Source organism: Ursus maritimus, unplaced genomic scaffold (assembly GCF_017311325.1).
Source record: "Ursus maritimus isolate PB19 unplaced genomic scaffold, ASM1731132v1 scaffold_3, whole genome shotgun sequence".
NCBI lineage: Eukaryota > Metazoa > Chordata > Mammalia > Carnivora > Ursidae > Ursus > Ursus maritimus.
Genome location: NW_024425563.1, coordinates 37,026,067 through 37,049,881, shown reverse-complemented (window position 1 = coordinate 37,049,881; position 23,815 = coordinate 37,026,067). Strand labels below are relative to the sequence as shown.

Genomic DNA, 23,815 nt, shown 5'->3' with positions numbered 1-23,815 from the left:
TTTGGTCTTTTTAGTTTAATAATATTTTTTAATTATATTATGTTAGTCACCATACAGTACTGCCATTTTTAAACAAAAGAGTTACAACACTTTTTTAGCAGTACCAAAGAATCTCAATTCCACAGCAATTTGGTATACATCACCATCCATTTTTTAAATGCATTCTTTAAGAGTAAGAAATTTTACATTGTTCACTTCTATGCCTGAGCTCATTTTTTTTCTCACTTCCCCAGAGAATTTCACCCTCATGAGGGTTTGCTCTCTACTGTCCATCACACTGCCCCTTCCTAAAACACTCTTGCTCCACTTATTGCCTGCTAATTCTTAACTGTCCTTCAAAGCCCAACTCAAGCACCTTCTCTTCCAGGAAGCTTTTCTGGATGCCACCACCCCTCCGCGCACGCACACACACACACGCGTGCGCGCACACACACACACACACACACACACACACAATGGGGAAAGTTTATTTTCTTTGTACTCCCACAACACTTATTTTATATCCAAATCATTTCTTTAAACTTCTTTCTCCCTAAATAAATAGTAAGCTCCATGGATTAACAAAATAAATGGCATAAAGCAGGTAATGAGTATTGAGTCCAACTGAACAAAATACAATTAAATTCTTAATCACAAAAACTGTAATAGCCCTTGCAATCAGTATATTTGCTTCTCCCCTGATCTTATGTTTTTGGTGTTTTCATGTTATCTGATAATTTTTATGTTTTGATTTTATTTTGTTGTGGTGGTTTTGCAGTTTTTTTTTTTTTTTTAATTTTCTACCTCAATTCTTTTTGCAATTATGCAGGGTACAAATACATATATATACAGCATGGCTATGTGATTTTGATGAAATTGTAATCTGTCTCAGTCACAGTTTCTCTATATTAATTAAATAGTAAGTAGAAGATCATGTTAGGTAGGTAGTAGGAAATTAGGGATGCATGTGAAAAATTATATATAAACTATAAGCATTATGTACATAATAATTATTTTTTATTAAAATCATATCCAATGTGCAAAAATTCTAGTGATTAGAGCTTTAAACCAACAGGGAATGCCTTAAGAAATAAGACAGACTTTAAATGACTATTAGGTCATAACCTTTCTCCTGCTAAACTTTGAATTTTAATTCAGTATAATATTAATATGCTGGAGTGGCCTTTGCACAATTCTGTATTTCCTTCATTTCCTGTACTTCAAAAAAGATGTAGAAAATAAGTGATTGTTTGAAATTGGTCAGCTTCTGAAACAGTAGCTGCTGTCATGAATATTTCATTTATTGAAAATATTTTCAAGTTTATCCTTTTCAACAATCCCATACCATGCTTTATTTCCCCTTCCTATGCCAGGCATCATTACTAATCTCATACAGCTGCTCATTTCCTACCTCACCAGAGCAGTTACTGGATGTCCTACAACATGGCAGCCAATCCTGACACTCACAAGGAATATACTATCACAAATACATAAATGACTACAAATAAAGCAAAGAGTATTAAAACATCATAGGTTATGAAGGAAGCATCTTAAGTCAGAGAAACTCAATAAAAAACCAGGTTGCTTGAGAACAAAAAGAAGAAAAAATCACCAACTGGTTCAAAACCACAATTTAATCAATTTACAGAGCCAGTAAATCAAGTATCCAGATTTTGGGTTTTAATCCCATTCCTCACTAAAATGAACCAGGACTTCTTTGGGAGTGGGGGGGGAAGGCTGACTCCAAGGCTGGCAGAGAAGGCACACAATGACCCTGGAGCACCTGATTATGCCAGAAAGTACAGAGATGATAAGAAACGTCACAAGGACTGAGAATTATAAACCACTGGGGGGGGGGAGGGGAATAGGAAAATAATAAATATAGAAGGAAATGGTGAGCAAAGGGAACGTTCACAGAGTAGAATGCTGAGAACTGACTGGTAAAAGTGGAGAAGCCACTGGCATTAAAATACCCTCATTCTGCAACCGCTGCAATAAAGCCTGGTTCAGGCAAGAATTATCAACAGGTGCTAAATCAGGAGGAGAAATTTCCTTTAGGAGCAGAATATATGCATGGCTTCAAAACGTCTCAGATGGCTCACCAGTAACAAGGGGGAAATTAGTAACTATAAAATGGAGAAACTGGACAACACCTTAACCAGGTGGGCAGTGAGTGCTTCCAGATGTAATATCTGAAAAGAAAACATCACTGACAAAGTATTCCACCTGGGAAGGTATAATCTGAATGTAGATCATGAGGAAATAGCAGATTTATCTCAAATGACAGGTAAACTATTCAAAAAAAGAAGAGGTAAAATATTGTATTCTTCAAATATACCAGTGTTATAAAAGACAAACAGGCTGAAGGATTATTACAGAACAAAGAGACTAAGGAGACAACGATCAAATCCAATACTTGGTCCTACACTGGATCCTGTGCAGGAGAGAAAAAAATTAATGCTTCCCAAGTACATTATTGGCTGCACTGACAAAATGTGAATATGGATGTTAAGTGAGAGATTATATCGATGCTAGATTTATTGAAGTTAAAAACTATACTATGGTGATATAAGAAAACACCATATTCTTAGGAAATCACACTTAAATATTTAATGGTAAAGGAGGACAATGACAACAAATTACTCTCAAAAGAATGAATATATATTCTGCGTATGTGTGTGCGTGCAACATTTGTGTGTAAGTGTACACAAAAGTATAAATACATGTATACAAGTGTACAGATGTTCCTTGTACTATCGTTACAACTTGAATTTAAAATTATTTCCAAACAGAAAGTTTAAGGAAAAAAGCAGAGGAATGGTAAACACAACATTCAGCAAATGCGGAGTCAGAGGAATCAGACAGGGAGGTACACGGATGGGCGCGAGGGTATTCATGGTCCTGGTGACGGGGGCATGACTTCCACTTCTCAGGATGCTTTGTAACTATATATATATGTGACAGATATCCTTACGTGTGCAAAATAAAATATACATAACATTAGAAAGGAGAATGAAGGAAAAAATAAGGCTCTGTAAATTGTTTTATTAATTCCTTCAAAACTACGTAAGATATGAAAAGTCCTCACACTGCAAGCACAATAGGACATAAACTACTTAGTATTCCTAATGCAATAATCATCAATTTGTTTTTATTACACTGGATTAAAAATGTAATACTGGTTTTAGGCCCAGTTCTTTAGTTTTCTTTCTTCTTCCTCATTTAATAGGACCTTTTCCCCCTCAACTGGTTTTTGTATTCTTTAAATGTAACACATAGTACAGTTAAGTTCAATACAAATATTTATTATAGTTAACATATTGCTAAGTGCCAGGAACCATGCTAATAAGCATTTGATCTATATCTTTAAATTTTACAATCACTCTTATGACAAATTGTGTTATTTCCCCTCTTTTCAGTTGGGGAAAAACCAGGAACAGAAAGGTTAAGTAACTTGCCCAAGGTTACACAGCTAGCAATTGTCAGACTTAGAATGTGAATGCGGAGAATGTCACTCCAGACCCCATCCTTGGAAACACCATGCTTCACTGTGTCTTTATTACCTTCCTGAACTTAATATTCTGACCTCAAATCGTCTTGCACTGAAAACACAGGTAAAATGCCCATATATTACTATAAATCCAGTACTTTCAGCCAGTAGGGAAAAAATAAATTATAGCTATTACTTCTATTCAGTGTGGGAAGAAAATGCTGTATTTAAAATTTAGAAACTAACACTGCCTTAGATTTGAATTCCCCTGTTTCTTCCTCTGACCACTCATGGGGGGGGGGGGGTTTCTGAGTAATTGAAATGCTACCAGAGACAAAGCAATGAATAGAAACACTATTAAAATACTCTCAATCTATATAGACTAGATAATCCACCTTTTCAAAATACTTAGTATGCTATTCAGAAAAGGCTGATTTTGCTGGATACAGAAAAAGAGACTTCTAGCATGGTATGATCATTGATAAACAGGGGCCATAAGTCATTTTGTGGCTGCCCAGCATCCAGGCCCCTTCCTGACAGCACCTCAAGCCCCTTTTGGGGAATTTTCTACCCTACCCTGCACTCCTGGTGGGAGTATACATCCAAGTACATGCTCTCCAACTATGCAAACCAAACGCATCCCTTGGAGGCTGCTTCCAGAGAACTTCTGCTCACTCCCTGGTGTAAGTTGGTGGGCACATAATCCAAGCTCAGCCAGTCAGACACGATCTCTTGGGACTTTGGTATAGTAAGCAGAGTCCATGCACATACTAAAGATGTAGCTAGAGTTGATTCAGGTCAGTAACTGAGCCTGGGTATTTTTGCTGAGTCTTCCTGCCACCAAGACCTTCAGAACTCCCTGTCTCCCCTCTGTTCCAAGACTATGCAGCTTCCCTTCAATCCGGAGTGATCTCCCATCCCAGATACTTCTAATAAATTCCTTTTTGCTTTTAAGTCAGAGTCTGTTTCCTGTGTGGGCAATGAGAATAACAATAACAAAGGTGATAAATAGATAAAATAAAATATAAAGGCATAAAAGGATAAAATTATCTAATTAGCATTTCTTTGAACGACTTTTATTATTCTTTTTTTTTTTTTCTTTTCTAAATAGGCTCCATGCCCAGCGTGGAGCTTGAACTCACCACCCTGAGATCAAGACCTAAGCTGAGATCAAGAATTGGACGCTCAACAGACTACGTCACCCCGGTGCCCCTTAAATGACTTTTATTCTTATCCATTGGTTTGGTATAGTGGAAAATAATGTTGGCCAAAAATGTGAAGATCTAGAATCTTGTCCAGGTTTTCCACCAGCTGGCTTTAACATCTAAAGTTGAAATCACTCTTGTTTTTGATATCTTTTTTCTCACCTATACATTAAGGTGGTTTGAACTGCAAGTTTTCTTGCATTCATAAAATATTATGTTTTGTAGAAAGGATCAGATTTTTAATAACAATACCAATAGCATAGATCTTCTTTCAAGAAATTAGCACACGGATGTTACTCAATTTAGTATTAACCATTCTTTTAAATAATATTGTTCTTCACACAAATAAAATGTTACAGTAGTTCCTAACATGACAAACAGAAATCACATAGTTTCAGACTGTTTCCCTAAGGGAATAACATCCCATGCCTCAGAAGATTTATCTGTAAGAAATACACAGATATGAAATAGCACTGCTCAGTAAATACCATTATATTTACATAATCACAGGCAAAGAAATGCATCTTCTATAAATTTTTACATTTTCTAATATCACACTATTCTCCTGAAATGTGCTTTCCTTCTTGTTTTCCAATGTATAATGCCATCCTTACACAAAAGTTTCAAGTTTAAGAGAATAAATAATTCCTTTTAAAATTCATTAATGGTTTGATAGACATGTTTGCTAACTGTGTATAAAGTTGTCTGGTTCACTTATTAGGTAATATATCCTTAACAGTATAGGGGTTCAATTTTTCTAAAACACCTAAAATTGTATCAAAGACAGCCAAAATTTTTAGAACTGGCATTAACCATGGATTGGTGAGGATCTAAAATACCAGAGGAGGGCATATCATAAAGTGAACAGTTTCAGTATGAAACCCAGACAAGGGACGCCTGGATGGCTCAGTTGCTTAAGCATCTGACTCTTGGTTTCAGCTCAAGTCATGATCTTACAGTTGTGAGATCAAGCCCTGCATCAGGCCCCAAGCTCCTCACAGAGTCTGCTTGAGATCGTCTCCCTTTCCCTCTCCCTCTTCCTTTGCCTCTCTCCCCACTCATGCTCCCCCTCTCTCTCTCCCTCTCAAATAAAATAATAAAATCTTAAAAAAAAAAACAACACCAAAACATCCACAGTAGATTACTAGTATGAATTCTTTAAATGTTAAAAAGTGGAGCCATCCTCAAAAAGCCATTCAAACCAAGAAGACCAACAATCATTAAGTCAAGTCTACAAAATAATGGTTATTTAATATTAACATTTATCAAGCATTAACTGCATTTGAAAGCCTATGAGATTTTGTTTCTGTCATGAAAGTTTTATTTCCCTAAACCTAAGCTTGAATATACTATTTGTTACTAACTCTCAACACAATTCAAAACACAGGGAACTCCATCTGTCTTGTGATGCACTATGCTAAATTCCAGGGTAGCAAAGAGGAATAAGAATTGCTCCCTGCCTTAAGGCACATACGGCCATGGAAATGGACTCAATATAATATGATAAATGCTAGAAAAGAGATGGTATCTAGTGCTATCTGTCAAAGAAGCAATTAATTCTCTTTGGGGGCAGAGAAAAAAACTACAGAGAAAAAGTGATATATTAAACCTTCATTTAAAATATTAAAAATATGAATACTAAAACTCTTATCTAAATAATGAACTTCATAGCCTGTCATATCTGAATTTAGACCCCATTTCTCTACCTCGGTGGCCATATGAAACTGAGCAGGTGGTGTGGAAATCTAGAATGTAGCCCCCATTCTGGCACTCACTAGTTGTGATCTTAGGCAATTCACTTCACCTCTCTGGACCTCCATTTCCTAATCTGTGATGGAAGTCATGGAGTTTTGCTTTAATTGTTTTAATGTCCCCTCTAATTCTAACATGAATCTGTACTTTACATCAAATTATAGAAACTTCCATCTCTGTTGGAGGTCTCCACTTAGCAAACATTTATAGAGTACCTACTATGTGTCAGGCACTGTTCCAGGCACTTGGTATGTTCTAGTGAAGAAAATAAGCCAAAAATCTCATGGAAATGATACAGAAAATAGCATTTGAAACACTTTTAAAATGCTTTGCTGTCTCCTCCTTCATACGTCATTTCCCTGTGAGTTTTACATGTGTGCGTAAGACATTTAACGCTGGGAAATTTGAAATAACTATGGACATTAACACACAAAGAGAAATTTATAGATGAAGTGTAATTGGCAACCTCACCATCGAGATAGGTTTCTCTAAATCCACACCACGTCAGTGCATCTTAGCGACTTGACAGAAAAGGCAGTATGTTAATGAGCTCTCTTAAACCAATTCAGTCTACAGACATCTTTTCTTCTTCATTTAAGCTATTAGATAGTTTCTTGAGAGCTACAACCAGGTAAGTTTTATTTCAAGATACATAAAATTTGTACATGGTAAGAAAAAATAAACACAAAAACCTACAATCGCATTTCTTTTTCAGAGATTCCACTTCCCTGTTATTTTTCAGCTTTGTTCTAGACCATCTATTTTATTATACAAGGTCTTTAGTTGAGAGTTATATATTATCACTTCTCAAAAACTGATTTATTATTCAATAAGCAATTGTGAGACATCAGCAATTTCAGGCAGCTCCAGGAAAGAAACTCACTCTGAGGATGTCAGGAAACTCAGTGTTCAAAGGATACAAGATGAGGTGAGGTAGAACAGAATCTACCTGTTCTCAGAACACACAGTTACTGGAGGAGGCACATGGAAACTCAGTCTTCCATGTTTGGACTCTTCTTCTCCATGTGCTCTTTCCTTTGCTCAGCTACTCATTTCTTGGCATGCCCTTTCCCATTTTCTCATGGCAATGTCTTCTTCACAGCTGCGACAGCCTCCTGGATTCTGCTGCCTGCCTTCTCTCAGAAATTCTGCATACTTCTGCATCATTCTATGCATTACATGCCTTTCCCTACAAGACAAGGTCTTCCTGGGGTTGTGGTCACTCTCCTGTATAGAGCAACCCAGTGGAACAGAGTTCTCATGCCCAGCCCCTTCGATGACTGCATGCCTTTGCTGCCTTTCTTTAATCAGTGATAAAGATAATGGGGTCACATGATTTATTTTTTTAAAAAACCTAATACTATATGCATTAGTCACTCTTTAAAAGATGACTATGGCAGGGGATGCCTGGGTGGCTCAGCCAGTTAAGCATCTGCCTTTCGCTCAGGTCATGATCCCAGGGTCCTGGGATGGAGTGACGCATCTCCCTCCTTGCTCAGCGGGGAGCCTGTTTCTCCCTCTCCCTCTGCCCCTTCCCCTGCTCATGCTCTGAAATAAATAAATAAAATCTCAAAAAAAAAAAAAAAAAAAAGGACAATGACACAGTATGTACCACATGGTTTCTAAGACACACCATAACTGTTAGGCACTTTCCACAGGCTGTTCAGAACTAAAGATACTGTCTCACCATAATGACTGTTTATACAAAAGCTTAACTCACAAGTCACACCACAAAGTTAGACCATTTCTTTAAAGACACAGGAGGCAGGTATATATGACATATACTGGAAATTTAAAATTCAAAATATTGTGAAGAGGTGGGTATATGTGTATGTGTTTTGGAATAAACAAGCTCAGCTTGGGAAACTACTCTTTAAAGCAAAACAAAATAAACATCTATACAAACAAAACACACTGTAAAATATCTACTTTGAAAGTTGAGCCAGTCAGCACCAAATGTGCACTGCAAAACATCTTAGACTTCAGCTAGTCAACCATAAGGGATCATCTTCAGGCTGTGAAACTCAGACTACATTAACAAATGGCCACAAGTCTGGATGAGAGAGCAATCACCCTGGCAAGTATCGTTCAAAGCTTCAGCACCCCAGTTTCACCAGGGAGGGGCAGGAGCACGGCACAACTGCTGGCCTGGCAGATCTGTTCTGGCCTCATATGTAAAAGTTCCAAGCAAACTACAAAACAAAACAGCAAAGAAAACTTTGGAATAAACTTGTTTTATGGTGAATATTCTGTAAGAAACTGGAAATGCATGAAAAAAAGGACACTCATCTCTTCTTGTTCTTTCTGCAGGTGAGTGGGCAGAAGGTGTATCTGTGAGGTGACAGGAGTCACCTTAGAATGAAGCAGAGGACAAGGAAGGCAGAGAAGAGATATACGAGTGGGACTTCGGTAACACAGTCAAGGCACCAATCAAGCCTCACCTACACCTGACCCAGCTTATACCAGCACAAAAAAACCCTGGGGTTTTCACACTTTGTATAAGTGCCTCCTTGGGGTACTTGGGTGGCTCAGTTGGTTAGGTGTCTGTCTTCAGCTCAGGTCATGATCCCAGGGTCCTGGGATCGAGCTCCACGTCAGGCTCTCCGCTCAGTGGGGAGTCTGCTTCTCCACCTCCCTCTGCTCCTCCCCCAACTCATGCTCTCTCTCTCTCTCTCTAATAAATAAAATATTTTTAAAAAGTCATTGTCTCCTCTGACTCCTGGGTCTCCATCAGCATAAATCAAAAAGGAGAGGCCAAAGAACTCCAGGTAGGACCACCCCTCCTCAGCACATACACAGCCACAGGCAGGAGGAAAACCTGACAGCCAGCCCTGCCTCTCCCTCAGCAGCCCTCAAAACCTTAACATGTTTATAGTCCCAGAGATTAGCAGAACTCATCTTACTATGCCTTTATTTCTCTTTTTCATCAGCTATCAGAGAAGCCCCAGACCCAGGTCATGTGTAATTTCCAGACAGCTCTGTAGGCAGTGAGACAACCCCAAAGTCACCAGGGACTTTCCCACCCTCATACCTGCTTTATGCTTTCCATGACTTCTTGTAAATGTGTGATGCACAGTGAGCTCTGCTTATCAGTTTCTTCCATTAAAATGTAAGCCCCATGAGGGCAGAGATTTTTGTCTTTTTCATTAACTGCTGTATCCCCCTGCACACTGAGAGTACTTTCACATTGTTCAGTGAAGGACTATCCAAAAGCTTTAAAAACAAGAATGTTGGGATGAGAACAAGTTTTCTTGTTTGTTTATTTGCTTTTTCTAGACTTCACAGATTTTAGTCTTTTGGGAGTAAGGGAAGGGATTGGACTCATAATACACTGAATCAACATATTCAACACACATAAACACTATCAAAAACTATGTTGATCTGGAACACAGCTCTGAAAAGAGCTATTTTGGCCTCCTTTTACTTCTATAACAACCCTTCATATAAACTATAAACATTCTCAATTTCAAAAATTCAAAAATTAACAGCTTTCCTAATTACCTCTAAAAGGTTTCCACTGTTCACAATATATATTTCAGAACCAAGCACATATAATCATTTTAATGAGCATGTCTTCTATCTTTGATATGGAATATTTTAAGACTCTAATAGATTCATAAGCATTCTAATTTTCTAAAGTGTTAAAAAGGTATAAACAATCCCTGTATTTGCCTAAATGTGTTCAAAACATAGTTCTATAAAAAAAAACCTGCACAAAAAGATTAATACCAGTTTTATTCATAATTGCCAAAACTTGGGAGCAACCAAATATTCTTCAATAGGGGAACGGATAAACAAACTGTGGTATATCAATATAATGGAATATTACTCAGTGATAAACAGAAATGAGCTCTCAGGAGATTAAAAAAAAAAACATAAAGGAATCTTAAATGCCTATTACTGAGTGAAAGAAACCCGTCTGAAAAGGCTGCGTACTGTATGATCCCAACGAAGTGACATTCTAGAAAAGGCACAACTATGGAGGCAGCAAAAAGATTGGTGGTTACAGGGGTTCCCAAGGTGGGAAAGTGGGGTAGGAAGGAGCGAGGGAGGAATAGGTAGAGCAGAGGTAATTTTGAAGGCAGCGAGCTATGATACTATAACGGTGGATCTATGACATTACGCACTTGCCAAAATCCATAAAACTGTACAACACAAAGAATGAACCCTAATATGAACTATGGACTTGAGTTGATAATAATGTATCAATATTTGCTCACCAATCATAACAAATGTCCCATACTAATGCAAGTTGTTAATAGGAGAAACTCTGTGTGTGGTTGGGGGGGGGGTATATGGGAATTATCTGAGGAAATTAAAGCTCTAATAGCTATCTCCTTTCCTCCCAGTCTACCCAAGAGGTCCTGAACACTATGCATGAGCAAGGACATTAAGAGACCCTAGTTCTACACCAGGGAAATGAAATAGAGAAAGAAAAGCCTGAGCAGTCAGAATTTCTGATCAGTTTTCGTTTTCCTGTGCCAAGTGCTGTGAGATCATGGATCATATTCTCACAAATACCCATAAATCTACACATGTAAAGTAAGTAAGTAGGGTAACAGTGAAAATCAAGTGTTGATTTCCTCTGTTTTGTTACTAATTGGGGGAAGGGACCTACAGAATTATCTAGTTTTCTAGTTTTCTCATTACAGAGGATTAAGTGATTTACACCAAATACTGAAAAGTGGCATAAATGATGGGGGGAAAAAAAACCACCATATATAGGAAAAGAGTGATGGCTTCCACAGAGTTATTGTTAAATGAGTATTTCTTAAATTTCTCTGAAACTATATGCCAGGGAGAGGAAAAAAACACATTTTCTGTGAAAAAGAAAAAATATTAGAGATGGTCAGAAAAGTTACTATACTGGAGGTCCAAGGGTACTGGACTTTTATGCTGGCATAAAGGCTGATACCGCCAACCCGGGAGCGCTGTTTTGAAAACTGGATGAGATAATGTTTGTAAATGTACCTGGCAAATCCCAGGTAGTAAAAATGTAAAACTGAGAAAAACAATGAGTAAAGGAGAGAAAATGGTCTTTCAATGCTGCAAGATAAGACAAAGTGGAAAAGAGGCAATACAGTCAGGATCCCCTTTCCTGGTTCCTTGCTGCTCCAGGTTCTGCCACATGCAAAAAGGCTCTGGGGTAGATTTTAATTCATCTGTTTTTCTTGACAACTTCAGTTATAACCTTTGCTAATGCTTTTAAGTTCCTACAGGATACAAATAGGTTAGTGAAGATTATGAACTAAAGGAAAATGCCTTCAAGGATGGGATGATGAGGATAGAATGAATTCTTATACCAAAAAAAAAAAAAAAGGAAAGGAAAAAGATATGATTCTATATATTTTGTGCCAAATTAATTTCTCCTCTGCTGAGTACAGTAGTTCATAACTCATCGGCCTCCTAAGAATGAATGAAGAACACAAGGAAATACATCAGGGACTTAGATGAACCTATTTTTAAGGACAAGAACGGCTATGCTTTCGAAAACATTGTTTTGAATCAAGTCAAAGCTTCAAAACACTTTCCTGTTCCTGTTTTGTTAATCATGGAGGGAAAAAATGCCAAGCACCTCTTTCTGATTCTAGGTTTGCTCTGACCCTTTCTTTCCACTTTCGTCTTCAGTAAAGACCCCATTCAGTGCCTGAAAAAAAACAAACCCTCATCATAGTCACTTCAAAGTATTTAACGGAAACTGCTTTGAACTATCCAAGCACAAGGCAGCCTTAAAAATTGCTCACATGCTTGAGTTTGACAGTGTCATAAGTGCCTGTAAATGAATATTGAATAATGCAAATTGGTAACCTGTTGACAACGCATTTGCATAAATCAAGAGAATACTTGTGTAATAAATTCACATCTGACCTTTTTAACCTTTCCTACTATTGATCATTCTGCAGCTGCTAAGGTCCTGGACTAGGCTGATGACAGTAAAAAAATAGAAAGGAAAGAACGGCATTCTAGGAGAATGCCTGAGAAAAAGCTATAGAATGAAGTGATAAGCTAGTTCTCAGGGAGAAAAAAATCCAACATTGGAAAAAAAGGACAAGACTTAGCAATTCTACAAAATTAGCTTTTCCAAGTCCATGCTATCTCCACATTATTACTGTCCTTTTATCTAACAATCACAGCTCTTCTGAAGTACAAGTTATCATAAGGCTCCTTGCATTTTTCACAGTATTAAGGCAGGAAAGCAATCCATACAGTTCTCATCAAGTTAAAACCAAAGGACAGTCAAATCCTGAGAGTCAGACAAGTAAAGACGTAAGTAAAATGGCTTGGGTCATAAATCAAAAGCTAATAGAGCCTGAACACATGAGTCTGACCCTTTAATAGTATTCTCTCCAAGCTTGGTAACCCAAGTGAGAAAACAAAGCATAGGGGTTATCGCCTGTGCAAAGACACCGGACACAGCATCTGATATTAGCTGTAGTTATCGCGTTGTTCAGAAATCGTCTTACATGAAATCAGGCAAAACTATTATCACTAAGACCACACTTCTGTCTTCAGAGAAAAGAAAATATGAAATTTTCACATCAGGTACATTCAAAGAATGCTATCATGATTAAATAGACTTGAATATTTTTGGTTAATGCTTAAAATCCCTACCGGAGTTTGCCTCTTTCATAGCAGAGGTCATGCATAGCAGTGCTGTCTCCCACGTATTCAGGAGGTGCTGAGCAAGAGATTCTTAACTGAATGATTAACTCAGCAGAACTCCCAGGATGGAAACTACAGACGAAAATCCTCTCTATCAGCACGCTGGAGCCATATTTGCCAAGCATCAAACAGAATAGGCCTATTGAGTGTTGCTATAGAGTAGAGGCAGATCAAATGATAAGAGCTACCAGGAAACATGAACAGCATCAAACAAAATAATGGTCTTGTGAGATGGTGAGATACCTGCCACCAAAGAAGTGGTTCTCAATCCGCTCACTTAAAATTTTGTTTCCTAGGCCCGATACTCAACTGGCATATTTATGAAGTCGGGGGTGAAGACTGGAAATATGCGATTTTAACAAACAACTGAGTTGATTCTGATGTAGGCGGAAAACAGCATATAATCCTGGCCAAACAACCAGGCCTTAGCAAGCCTGTGGACAGATTACCTATACTGGGTAGAGATGACACCTGATAAACTGTGACATCCCTTTGAAATTTAAGAGTCTTTGTTTCTATAAGATTATAAAGCCAGGCAAAACAAACTAATAACAACAATACAGTAAACTTGAGAACATATATGATTTAATACACATTACATTCTCGTGTTTAAGAAACGAGGCACTGGGGGGCGCCTGGGGGGCACAGTTGTTAAGCGTCTGCCTTCGGCTCAGGGCGTGATCCCGGCATTAGGGGATCGAGCCCCACATCAGGCTCCTGCGCTAGGAGCCTGGTTCTTCCTCTCCCACTCCCCCTGCTTGTGTTCCCTCTCTCACTGGCTGTCTCTCTCTCTGTCAAATAAATAAATAAAATCTTTAAAAAAAAAAAAAAAGAAAGAAAGAAACCAGACACTGGATTTAAAATGGCCTGGGTTTAAATCCTATGCGACTTACTAGCCCTGTGATCTTGAGCAAATTACTTACCTTCTCTAAACTCCTTTTATTTTTAATGTCATAGTATTCAGCTCACAGAAAAATTATGAGTAACTAACTTTGTGTTAAACACTCACCCAAAATTATAAAGAATGAAAAGTAATGGTAAGGAAAAAAAATGAAAAAAATCTGACATGTTTTTAAATTAAAAAATTCTGAAAGTAAAAAAAAGTCGTAACAGCACATATGAAAACATTCAATATCATTAGTCACCAGATAAAAGCAAATCAAAATCACAATGAGATATCACTTGACACCCACTACTAGGATGGCTATAATCAAAAAGACACTTAACATGTTAATAAAGATGTGGAGAAACAGAAATCTCCCTACACTGCTGGTGAGACTATAAAATGGTGCAGCCACTTCTGAAAAACAGCTTGGCAGTTCCTCAAATGCTTAAACGTAGAGTTACCATACAATCCAGCAACACCACGCCTAACTATATACCCAAGAGAACTGAAACAGGTAGTCAAACACAAATTTGTAGCTTAAGGTTCATAGCAGCATTATTCATAATAGCCAAAATGTGGAAACAATCCAAATGTCCATTAAGTGATGAGGGGATAAATAAGATGTGGTATATCCCTATAACAGAATAATATTATTCAGCCATAAAAAGGAATACATTACTGACTTTTGCTACAACCTCATGAACCTTAAAAAAACTGTGCTAAGTGAAGGAAGTCAGTCACAAAAAACCACATATTGTATAATTCCATTAATATGTAATGTTCAACATGGGGAAATCTATAGAGACAGACAGCAGGTCAGTGGCTCCTGGAGGCTGAAAGTAGATGGTTTGGAGGTGATGGCTAAGGGATATGAGGTTCCTTTTTGGGGTAATCAAAGTATTCTAAAATTGACTGTACTGGTGAATGTACAATTTTGTGACTAATACTATGCCACTTGAATTATACACCTCAAAATGGTTGAATCATACGGTATATGGATTAAATCACAACAAAGCCATTTTTTTAAAGACATATAAAATAAGAAGGAAAACGTCCTTCTATAGTAGAAATCGCTGATGTTCTTCATGAACAGTATCCTGGTGAACTGCCATCCACCACCACTCCTGCCCCCATTTTGTGTCACTCTAGTAGGGCTATTGGCTACAGGAAGCCTTCAAATCCCACTGCTGCCATAGAAACTGCTCACAAGTTACTGCCACTTAACTCTCTGAGCTGCTTCTATTTCTATGCTTCCTGAGGCCTACTTATTCAACTCAATTTTCAATTGTGTGATACAACCAACCTCTATTCAATAAATTCCTCTTTTTCTTTTGCTTAGATCATCTCTCAGTTTGGGTTGCTTGCAATCATGAAACTCTATTTGATACACACTCAAGAATTACACCGCTCCAATCCCTACTATAGAAGTAATTCTATCAACAATTTGCTATGAGTCCTAATACAATTTTTTCTATGCATATATGGTTTCACATGCACATATATAAGTGCCTTAACATCATACTACTATATATAGTATGACTGTTCCATAATTGATTTTATTACTGCTACATGAATTGTTTTATTTATCCATTTTTCTTTTAAAATCAAGGGGAATACAAAGTACCCATCAAAAGTATATCAGGTTATTGTTTATCTAGGAAACTCCTTATTTCTCCTTCTATTCTGAGTGACAGTCTTGTTGGATAAAGAATTTTTTTTAAATACCAGGCATAAACTGCTAACCTCAGAGTACAAACTTCAGCTCCCTTCACAAAAAGTAGCAGAATGTGTTTCTCTACAATATTTGAGTTGATTCTAAGTGAAAAACATCAAATTGTTCTCACTGCTATCCATTTTTTTAAGATTTTATATATTTACTTGACAGAGAACACAGCTGCACATGTGTGCATGGGGCGGTGGGGGGGTGTTGGGTGGAGTGGTGGCAGAAGAAGAGGGAGAAGCAGAGCCCAACAAGGGGGAAGTGGGAAGCCCAACAAGGGGGTTCGATCCCAGGACCCTGAGATCATAACCTGAGCTGAAGGCAGCCCCTTAACCAGCCGAGCCACCAAGGCACCCCAAATCTGTTGCATTTCCATGCACCAATAATGAAGCAACAGAAAAAGAAATCAAGGAATCGATCCCATTTATAATTGTACCAAAAAAAGTAAGATTCCTAGGAATAAACCTAACTGAAGAGGTAAAAGATCTGTACACTGAAAACTATAAAATGCATTTGAAAGAAACTGAAGAGAACACAAAGAAATGGAAAAGCATCCCATGTTCATGGATTATAAGAACAAACATTGTCAAAATGTCTATACTACCCAAAGCAATCTATACATTTATTGCAATCCCTATCAAAATAACACCAACATTTTTCACAGAACTAGAACAAACAATCCTAAAATTTGTATGGAACCACAAAAGACCCCAAATAGACAAAGCAATTCTGAAAAAGGAAAACAAAATCGGAAGTAATACGATTCTAGATTTCAAGCTATATTACAAAGATGTAGTCATCAACACAGTATGGTACTGGCACAAAAACAGACACATAGATCAATGGAACAGAATAGAGAACCCAGAAATGGACCCTCAACTGTATGGTCAACTAATCTTTGACAAAGCAGGAAAGATTATCTAATGGAAAAAAGACAGTCTTTTCAACAAATGGTGTTGGGAAAACTGGACAGCCACATGCCGAAGAATGAAACTGTGCCACTTTATTACACCACACATAAAAATAAATTCAAAATGGATGAAAGATCTAAAGGTGAGACAGGAAACCATCAGAATCCTAGAGAAGACCATAGGCAGCAACCTCTTTGACCTTGGCCGCAGCAACTTCTTACTAGACACGTCACTGGAGACAAGGGAAACAAAAGCAAAAATGAACTATTGGGACTTCATCAAGATAAAAAGCTTCTGCACAGCAAAGGAAACAATCAACAAAACTAAAAGGCAGCCTAGGGAATGGGAGAAAATATTTGCAAATGACATATCTGATAAAGAGTTAGTGTCCAGGGGTGCCTGGGTGGCTCAGTCGTTAAGTGTCTGCCTTCGGCTCAGGGCGTGATCCCGGCATTCTGGGATCGAGCCTCACATCAGGCTCCTCCGCTAGGAGCCTGCTTCTTCCTCTCCCACTCTCCCTGCTTGAGTTCCCTCTCTCGCTGGCTGTCTCTATCTCTGTCAAATAAATAAAAACTCTTAAAAAAAAAAAAAACCATAAAAACAAAAAAAAAAAAAGAAAAGAAAGAGTTAGTGTCCAAAATCTGTAAAGAACTTACCAAACTCAACACCCAAAAAAGAAATAATCCAGTTAATAAATGGGTAGAAGACATGAATAGACACTTTTCCAAAGAAGACGTCCAGATAGCTAACAGACACATGAAAAGATGCGCAGCATCAGAAATATATAAATCAAAACCACAATGAAGATGCCACCTCACACCTGTCAGAATGGCTAAAATTAACAACACAAGAAACAACAGGTGTTGGTGAGGAAGCAGAAAAAGGGCAACCCTCTTGTTGGTGGGAAAGCAAACTGGTGCAGCCATTCTGGAGAACAGTATGGCGGTTCCTCAAAAAGTTAAAAATAGAACTACCCTACAATCCAGCAATTGCACTCTTAGGTATTTACCCAAAGGATACAAAAATACACATTTGAAGGGGTACACACACCCCAATGTTTATAGCAGCATCATCAATAGCCAAACTATGAAGAGAGCCCAAATGTCCATCGACTGATGAATGGATAAAGAAGATGTGGTATATATATGCAATGGAATATTACTCAGCCACCAAAAAGAATGAAATCTTGCTATTTGCAAAAACATGGATGGAGCTCAAGTGTATTATAAGTGAAATAAGTCAGTCAGATAAAGACAAATACCATATGATCTCACTTATATGTGGAATTAAGAAACAAAACAGATGAATATATAGGAAGGGGGGAAAAGAAAGGAGAGAGCAAAACAAGGCATAAGTGACTGTTAATGATAGAGAACAAACAGGTTTGACGGAGGGAGGTGGGACAGGCTAGGTGGGTGATGGGTATTAGAGAGGGCACTTGTGATGAACACTGCATGTTATATGTAAGTGATGAATCACTGAATTCTACTCCAGGAACCAATATTGTACTGTATGTTAATTAATAAAATTTAAATTAAAAAATTAATAAAAAATAAATTTTAAAAAGTGTATCAGGTAAAAAAAAGTGTATCAAGTTAAAATCCAGCTTGGTCGTTGAAAAAAAATTTTTTTACATACTTTTAGATATCTAAGAGGAAGATGAAAAATAATTCCTAATCAATTTTTGTTTACAATTTACTTTGGCAGCTAATACAGATCAATTATAAAATAATCATATAACAGGAAAGAAGCAAATTTGTATGACAGTCATCTTATACCAGTTGAAACCATGCAAATTCAATTCAATTTTATTAAATGTGAGCTATGTAATGTTTTTCAATGTGCTGTTTATCCACTTGGTCAACATTTTGTAATTGTCACAATGCAAATATCGATCAACAAAATTTCCAGCAAAATGAAATATATAAGGGAAAAAGTTCCTGACTTTTATTATTATGATAATAAAACTACTAGTACTTAGTAAATTCAGTACTTAGAAAATCTTATCTCAATTATTTCTCAAAAAAATGACCCTTTGAGGCAAGTATTGTTATTATAATCACCAAGAGCACTGTAATAATAAGTGGCAAATCTAAGACCCAATTAGGTCTTTCTGTCTCTCAAGCTCTTAATCAATACCTCTGGAATATCATAAAAATGAGTTTAATGAGTAGCTGAAGAACTAAAGTAAAAGAGTTTTTATAATATTCAACTGTATTAAAGAATGTATATTTAAGAAAATCCTGCAAGCAACAAATAATTTTCTGAATCAACCAGTTATTAAACTTGAGTTCTTTACTTCTTGGCACAGGTGAACTTAAACTATCAACTCCATTAGCACTGTGATAAAGGTGAAATCAAATTAATTCAAGCCACCTACTTGATAAACTTGTGATCTTTATAAACACAAAAAACAGGTTAGTACAAACTCCTAATGGTGTAATTATTCTGCATCAAAAATAGGTACACAATTCCATAATAATGCAAAATAATATAAAATACATCGTAATTACTACAGACATTGTTACACAGATCTTTCCATATTTATGCATATTTAATTAAAATGATATTTATCAAAAGGCTAATGAGACCATTTTGAATCCCATTTACTGAAAGGCTAATGAGACAGTAGAATATGAACTGTTTATCAACTGAAGAACAAGATATGTGGCATCTATACACAGTAAGAGAAGACCAGAATTAAAAAATAAAATATCACTTAAAGCTTCTCATAAACCTTACAGTAAAAAAAAAAAAAAGTCATATTAGAGATAAGAAAGACCATGTACAATGTCAGCTTCCCACTTAAACTAATAGATAAATGAAAATTTACAGTCTAGTCAAAGAACTTACTAATGAGAGTATATGAATTATTATTCCATTTTCCAGGATTACAGTTGTTATAGGTATTTAAATACAAGTTATTTTACAATGGCAAGATAGGCCGTGGTGCTTACAAGGTGAAATAAAATTTCAGTAACATTGCACCTAAAACAATCTCACATTAGATGGCCGCACCTCAGAAAAACACCGTTGCTATTTCACGGAGCCAAAAAACAAAGTTCCCTTATTGTGTGAATATAGTGGAAGGTAATCATGCCGAAGGACAAAGAGAAATGCCATTTTCTCAAATAATAATAATAGTTAACAATACATATCTGAAGGCTTTCAGCTTCAAGACAGAAAATTCCAGAGATATCAAAATGGCACATATTATCAAACTCTAAATAACAGAATTGTTTAACATGTAAATGCAAACTATTTGCCCATCGAGTAAACAGGAACTCATTTTAGAAGGTAAGAAAAAGTAGCAAGTCGGTTCAAGTTTGGAATTTTTAGATGAGAGGCAACTTTCTAAGTCAGGACCTTGTTTAAATATTTCCTAACATTCATAAAAGCATTCATACATCTACAGTAAGTTTAGGTAAAAAACAAAATCCATATATATATATATATATTGCAAGTGACAAGTCTTCTCTGCAGATAATTTAGTATTATGAATTATCTGAATTAGAATCCTGAGTAAATTACTAAGCGAGGGTAAAAATAGCTCCATCAAAAACTTTTCTGTGTGTATTCCTCAGCATAAATTAACATGAAAGAATTAAATCATCACTAATTTATTTGTTAGGAAAAGGTGATACTTTATTATTTCACCTAAGTAATTTGAAGGCACTTCACCATAATATGTCTTTTTGTTAACACTTATTCAATGGTATATTTATTAGCTGTCACATTAAGGCCCTGCCAATAGAGTTTTTAAATATTTATTAAGCAACACCTCCTACATCCAAAATGTGATTGCACTTAATATCCTCAAAGAATCTGAAAGAGCATATTATGTATTTATTGACTCCTACAATATGCTCCAGCCAGATAATGATCTTTTGTCAGAGTAAGAGCAATCTTGTCATGTGGGCCTCCTCACACAGACTGACAGCAACACTTAGAATGTAATAAAAGCAAAACTACTCACCTAAGTGGAAGTGAAAGGACTAGTCCTAACTGTTGAGATTTTTATTTTTCATTAAAATTTTAGCCCCTTGAAATCCAACTTCTTGAGTTAATACAGAGCTATTAAAAAGCAGCAGACTTGTAATCAATACCTTTACTAACAGCTGTTCCCCAGGGTCTTTTAAATATAAGCACCAGAGTTTTGCAAGATGGAAAATACCCAATTAGGTTTTCCTGAACCAATTTAGCTTGTCCAGCTATTGAGTATTTTGACAATAAATATATTCACACTCTTGAGTTTGTGAGAGAAAAATTAGCCCTTTAATTAGCAGTAAAACTAGTCTAGAAATGAGCCATCTGGCTTATCTCTGACATACTCTGAGATTGTATCATGTCATCAGAAATTTTTTTTTAATACCAGGCATAAATTGCTAACCTCGGAGTACAAACTTCAGCTCCCTTCATAAAAAGTAACAGAATGTTTCTCTACAGTATTTGAGTTGATTCTAAGTGAAAAACATCAAGTTCTCACTGCTATCCATTTTCCACATTGCCAGAATAAGAGAACAAATCTGAGCTCCTCATTCAGATTTAAGTAGATCTGGGAATAAAGAAAATCTTTACATCACCCAGGCGCTTGTATCGTAGCCAGCCAGGGCTGAGAAAACACCGCACAAACCATTGTAGCTAATTAATATTGATGGTTAAAATGATGTCTTTGAAACCACGTGAATAGCTCTTCTGGACTTGAGTCAGTCAATAAATATATATTGAGTACACACATTACACCAAGCATTGGACTTGTCACCAAAAATTAAATAAATAAATAAATAAATAAATAAATAAATAAATAAATAAGGATTTTAAAAAAGATACAGAGTCTAGAAGGAGATATATGCAAAAAAAAAAATTAGTGCAACCTGGTAAACACAGTAATAGACTTACGTGTTATTCATGAAATAAAACAATTTTGAACTTGTGTTCCAGCTTTTCACAGGTATAAATTTAGATATAGACACAGAGATTTCAGTATAGCTATAGGCAAAAATATGGGAAGACACACACACATATATATACATCTTGGTCACAATGTAAAATATGCTTCTTACTTGATACAGCCAAAAAACCTTGAAAGCCACAAGAGTATGAAATTTGCCTAAATAACTCAGGGCAGGATTCATGAAGGAAACAGCATCCGGGTTGACACTGTATGAACAAGTTTTTTCAGGAGAATGATCAGAGGCTTCCAGACAAAGAGAATAGGGTATATATAGGTTGAGGACATTGAAATGTGATTAGGGCCCCATGTCAAAATAACATTTTGGCTATACTGAATCATAAAATGCATTATTAAAATCAGTATCACCTCTTTAAGTTTTTTTTTTAATGTGGCTAATAGAAAATGTAAAACTACATAGATGGCTTCAATTGGACAGTAACAGTGGAGATGATGAAATGGAGGGAGGAAATTACGCTAGCAGTGATGAGGCCAAAGTTAGGCTTATGAAATAGCCACAGTGAGAGAAGATGACAGCCTAGTCCAGAACAGTAAGAATGGAGAGGAGTAGGACAGAAAATTTCAAAAGAAGAAAGCCAAGTAGAAGGGACAGAACTTGATGACTGAATGGATGTAAGGGATGGGAGACAGAAAGTCATACATTCATTCATTCATTCATCCAAACATAACACTGCATGCCTAGGATATGACAGGTACCATGCTGGTTGTGCTACCGAGAGCTAAATGAAAGTCTGAAGTGCTTTTCAACATTCTGGGCTGAGAAATGGAGTCAAAGTTGTTATCACACACCAAAACAGCAAATAAAGGAAGGCAGAACAGCTCTGCTATCATCATATGTGTCTACCATCTCATTCTTGGATATTCTTCCATTTATTTTCTTCTCTCTTCCAGGATATTTAATGGAGTATCTGGGAAGCAACTGGATGTCAGGAAAATGGTCTAAGCTGAAGTTTGAGAGTTTGGAGTTTTTAGTATATAATTGGCATAATAATTGGCAGCTGATCCTGAGGAGGAATTCTGATTACTCAGGGGGAAGCTATAGAGCAGTAAGGGCCAGGAGTCCAAGGAAGAACACTAAGGGCACTTAAAAGGAGAGGAAGGGTAGAGAGCCAGTTCACTAACAGGGGGAGCCAGATACAAAGGAGAAAAACCCATAAAGGGTGGAGTCCCAGAAAACAAAAGAGAAGAATGTTTTAATGAACTAACATTCAATAGAATCAAGTAAGAAGACTAGCTTCAAAGATGCACTGAAAAATGATTAACATCTGGCAAGTCAGAGATTGACGACCTTCATGAAGGTGATCCCAGCAGAGTGATGTGAACAAGCAAGGTTGCAGAAGGCTGTACAACACAGGGGAGGCAAGGAAGTAAAGAGGCCAGGTAGAGACACCTGTTTCTGGAACCCTACTTGCAAATAAAAGAATGATCAAGCATTGAGCACAGAATTAAGGGAGGGTCTGAGCCCTTTCATCTTTATGTTTTGACTGGAGAGAAACTTGAACGTTCAAAAGCTCAGAAAAGCAATTAGGGCAGAGGGGCTAGTTCAAAAGGCAATAAATAATTAATGGAACACAGGCCTAAGGAGCACCTCTTCCACAAAGATGGAAGGGAAGATGGCTTAAGAGATAACAATCAATTCAGATGCAGGTAAAAACCCTTTCTGTATTAAAATATTACTCAGGTTATAAAGTCATCACTGGGCTCCTTTGGTTAATGGTAACTACAAATGTGGTTCTACAGTTCCAAGATCTAATTCATACGTACAACAAACTGTTCTAAAGCTAAAGGCACAGATTCATCACGTTAAGGGCAAGTCGACTTCTGTCTACTCCATGGCCCATGATTTACTATGCTCTAATACAAAAAAAACCTGTAAGAAGTGATTATCATTAGTCTCAAAGAGAAGGGAGAAAACATATCCTAATGTGTCTTGGGTTTCCTCTAGGATTTCCACCTATGTGCACGTGGAGTGGAGGGTGTGGCACAGAGCCTTCCTCCTCTCCACATAAACCCTTACTAGCTCCTTCCCAAGGGAAGAGTCACAGCTATCACACTGAGCCACAGTTTAAGCCATCTGGTGGAGTTACTGTGCCTTAAAGACGGAAACCCAGAATTCCCATTACCTCTACTCTTAATGTTTCTGGCTTCGGAACCAAAATGACATTTGAGCAGAGACACAAATGCAGAGGAAGAGAGCCAAGAGGTTGGTGTTCTAATCTGAACTGTTACCCAAATCT

General features: G+C 37.0%; 1 protein-coding gene across 3 annotated transcripts in view; it reads right to left on the bottom strand.

The window, feature by feature from the left end:
* Positions 1-23,815, bottom strand: part of IMMP2L (inner mitochondrial membrane peptidase subunit 2) — an 845,846-nt gene that overhangs the window by 677,554 nt on the left and 144,477 nt on the right. The window lies entirely within an intron of this gene.